Source organism: Nomascus leucogenys, chromosome 16 (genome assembly GCF_006542625.1).
Source record: "Nomascus leucogenys isolate Asia chromosome 16, Asia_NLE_v1, whole genome shotgun sequence".
Lineage (NCBI taxonomy): Eukaryota > Metazoa > Chordata > Mammalia > Primates > Hylobatidae > Nomascus > Nomascus leucogenys.
In genome coordinates, this window is record NC_044396.1 from 13,763,218 (window position 1) to 13,767,720 (window position 4,503).

At 37.7% G+C, this 4,503-nt stretch overlaps 1 pseudogene; it reads right to left on the reverse strand.

Annotated features, from left to right (window-relative positions):
• Nucleotides 1-236: 236 nt before the first annotated feature.
• LOC100592105 lies at nt 237-1,787 on the reverse strand (annotated as a pseudogene).
• Nucleotides 1,788-4,503: the final 2,716 nt, after the last annotated feature.

The window sequence follows — 4,503 nt, forward strand, 5'->3', positions numbered from 1 at the left end:
CTGTGCCTTTGGTGTTATATCCAAGAAATCATTGTGAAATCCAGTGTCATGAAGCTTTTGCCCTTCTAAAAGTTTTATAATCTTAGGTCTTACACTTAGGTATTTGATACATTTTGAGTTACTTTTTGTAAGTAATGTAAGGTAAGGGTCCAACTTCCTTCATTTGCATGTGGATATCCAGTTATCTCAGCACTATTTGTTGAAGAGATTATTCTTTACCCATTGAATGGTCTTGGTACCCAATTAAAAATCAATTTACTATATATGTGAAAGTTTATTTTTGGACTCTTAATTCTAGTCCACTGATCTATACATCTATCCTGTGTCATCACCACATGTTATAATTACTGTAGCTTTGTAGTAAATGTTGAAATCAGGAAGTGTGAGTCTCCCAGATTTGTTCTTTTTTTGATATTGTTTTGACCATTTAGGACCCTTGAGCTTTTATTTGAATTTTAGGATGGAGTTTTCTTTCTTTCTTTTTTTTCATGCTGTATTATCTTTAATTAAGTACAAAGACCTTTCTAACATGTAACCTAGAGACCATTTTACCCACTGATTTGGCTGCCAGTCTCTTGTCTCTGTCTTCAGCAGTAGCCTTGCCAATGTCAAAAATGTTGGAAAGCCTGGTGATAAAGCTGTTGCCATTGGCATCTTTCACATGAACCACATCAAAAGATCCAAGGTGTCTTTTCTCTGTTGGTGATCACACCAGTTTGTCTCAGATTAGCACCTCCAGTAACCATACATACGCTACCAGTGTCAAACCTGAGGAAATCAGTAATCTTGCCAGTCTACAAGTCAGTCTAAATGGGGTCATTCCCCTTGATGAGGGAATCAGGGTAGCAGACAGTGAAAGCATCACGAGTCACCAGATGAGGGATTCCTTTTGTGCTCACAAAGATTTTTCTCACTTTGCACAACTTGTACTTTGTCTTCTGGGGTGTAATAGGATGAACAGCGAAGTGATCCTTAGTGTCATAGATTAGACGGAAATGCTCTCTGGTCTTGTCAATGCTGATGACATTCATGAAACCAGCAGGGTAAGTTATATCAGTTCAGACCTTGCCATTAATCTTAATGAACCGCTGTGTGCAGATCTTCTTTTCTTCATCTCCTATCAGGGTATACTTAAGTCAGTTCCTTAGGAAAATGATGAGGAGAGACTCTCAGCTTGTAGGGACCAGTGGATGTACAAGGAGTAAACATACTGGTTAATTCATCCAGCATCCAATGCTTTGGGGCTGCTGCCCACTTCAGATGCTTCTTGGGACCACCCACACAGTGTAAAGTCAGGCCGTGCCAAAAAGACAATGATGAAGAAAACCTTTCTCTGGCAGGCAGACCCAGTGTTCACCTGTCCTGGACTTGCAGTCCATGTTCCTGGCCCACCTGTAGCTGTGGTCTGGGAGGAAAAGCCATTTCTCTTGGGGTTGGAGGATGTTTGGCCAGGTCAGAGATAAAGTGCTTCCTGCCAGCGGCACCAGATCTGCCCCCACCCAGCCCCTACCCTAGCCCAGCATTTGCTTTTCTCCCTGGAGCCTGGCCTGGCCAACCATAGAGGCTGCAATCCCTTTGCCTCTCCCTGGCAGTCCCCTGCTGGAGTCCCAAGACCTGAGACAGCCCCAGCCTAGGGAGGATAGAGGAAAATATGTCCCTGGATGGGTTTTTCTATTTCTGCCAAAAAAGTCATTGGATAATAGGGATTGCACTGGATCTGTAGATCACTTTGGATAGTATTGTGACATCTTATTAAGTCTTCCAATCCATGACTATGAGGTGTGTTTCTATTATGTTTCCTTTAATTTATTTTAGCAATGTTTTGTATTTTTTGTTGCTTAAGTTTTTTACCTCCTTGGTTGATTCATAAGTATTTTACTCTTTTTGATGCAGTTTTAAGTAGAATTGTTTTTGTAATTTCCTTTTCCAAAAGGAACTAACTAGTTCATTGTTAGTATATAGAAATGCAACTGATTTTTGTCTGTTGATTTTGTCTCCTGCCACTTTGTTGAATTCACTTATTAGTTCTAACAGTGTTTTTGTGGAATCTTTAGGATTTTCTACAGATAAAATCATATCATCTGGGAACAGAGATCATTTTACTTCTTTTTTCCAATTTTGATCTCTGTCTCTCTTTACCTAATTGTCTGGCTAGAACTCCAGTACTATGTTACTATGTTGAATAAATGTGGTGAAAGGAAGCATCCTTTCTTTGTTTTCTTTTTTTTTTTTTTGAGATGGAGTCTTGCTCTGTTGCCCATGCTGGAGTGCAATGGTGCGATCTTGGCTCACTGCAACCTCACCTTCCGGGTTCAAGCAATTCTCCTGCCTCAGCCTCTTGAGTAGCTGGAATTACAGGCATCCGCCAACACGCCCACCTAATATTTGTATTTTTAGTAGAGACGAGGTTTCAACATGTTGGCCAGGCTGGTCTCGTTCTCCTGACCTTGTGATCTGCCTGCCTCAGCCTCCCAAAATGCTGGGATTACAGGCATGAGCCACTGTGCTTAGCTTCTTTGTTTTCTTAGAGGAAAATATTTTAGTCTTTCATCATTGAATATGATATTCACTGCAGGTTTTTCATATATGGTTTTTATTATGTTGACATAGTTTCCATCTATTCCTAGTTTTCTTCAGTGTGTATGTGTTTTTTTTAATCGTGAAAGGGTGTTGAATTTTGTCAAATGCTTTTTCTGCATCAACTGAGATAATCATGTGTTGTTTTTCCTTCATTCTGTTAATGTGTTGTATTACATTGACCAATATTTGTATGTTGAACCATTCTTGTATTCCAAGAATAAATTCCACTTAGTCATGTCATATAATACTTTTAAGATGCTGCTGAATTTGGTTTGCTAATATTTTGTTGAATATTTTTATATCAGTGTTCATAAGAAATATTGGTCTGTAGTTTTCTTATAGTGTCTTTGTCTGGTTTTTGGCATCAGAGTAATGCTGACCTCAAAGACTGAATTAGGAAGTGTTCCTTTGTTTTTAATTTTGAGATTAAAATTAAAGATCTTTCTCAAATCTTTCTGTAAAAATTAAGGAAAATTTTTTAATATTTAAAAATTTTAAAAATTTTTTAAAATTAAAGATTTGAGAAGGATTGGTTTTAGTTCTTTAAATGTTTGATAGAATACACCCCTGAAGCCATCAGGTCCAGGGCTGTACTTTGTTGGGAGATTTTTGATTACTGATTGTCTCCTTACTAGTTATGGGTCTATTCAGATTTTCTATTTATTCATGATTTAGTCTTGGTATGTTTTGTGTTTCTAGGAGTTTGTCCATTTCATATAGGTTATTCAATTTATTGGTGTACAATTGTTCACGGTATTCTCTTTCAGTCTTTTAAAATTTCTATACAATCAGTAGTAATGTCCTTACTTACATTTCTGATTCTTATAATTTGAGTCTTCTCTCTTTTTTTTTCTTAGTCCATTTGGCTAAAGATTGTCATTTTTGTTCATCTTTTTGAAGAACCAACTTTTGGTTTCATTGATTTTTCTCTTTTGTTTTTCTCTTCTCTATTTATCTCTGCTTTGATCTTTATTATTTTCTTCCTTCTGCTAGCTTTGGGTTTAGTTTGTTCTTTTTTATTTTTTGGGACGGACTCTTGCTCTATCGCCCAGGCTAGAGTGCAGTGGCATGATCTCGGCTCACTGCAACCTCTGCCTCCCAGGTTCAAGTGATTCTCCTGCCTCAGCCTCCTCAGTAGCTGGGATTACAGGTGCCCGCCACCACGCCCAGCTAATTTTTGTATTTTTAGTAGAGATGGGGTTTCACCATCTTGGCCAGGCTGGTCTTGAACTCCTGACCTCATGATCCACCTGCCTCGGCCTTCGAAAGTGCTGAGATTACAGGCATGAGCCACTGCACCCGGCCTCTAGTTCTTTAATTTGTAAAGTTAGGTTGTTGATTTAAGATGTTGCTTGTTTTTTAATGTTAAGTGTTTAAAGCTATAAATTTCTCCCTTAGCACTGCTGTCATTGCATCCCATAAATTTTGATATATTGTTTTTTAATTTTCTTTCTCCTGTAAATATTTTCTAATTTCCCTCGTTATTTCTTCTTTGACCCATTGGTGATTTAAGAGTGTGTTGTTTAATTTCCACAAATTTATGAATTTATGTTATTGATTTCTAACTTCTCGTTGTAGTCGGAGTAGATACTTTGTATGATGTCTATCTTTTTAAATATGAGACTTAATTTGTGGCCTAATATATGGTCTGTTCTGGAAAATGTCCTATGTGCACTTGAGAAGAATGCGTATGCTGTTGTTACATAGAATATTTCGCATATGTCTGTTAGATCTATTGGTTTATTGATCTGATAGATAATATAATATTATATACAATACAACATATATATAGTGTGTGTGATATGGTTTGGATTTATTTCCCCGCCCAAATCTCATGTTGAATTGTAATCACCAATGCTGGAGGAGGGGCCTGGTGGGATGTGATTGGATCTTGGTGTTGACTTCCCCTTTGCTGTTCTCATG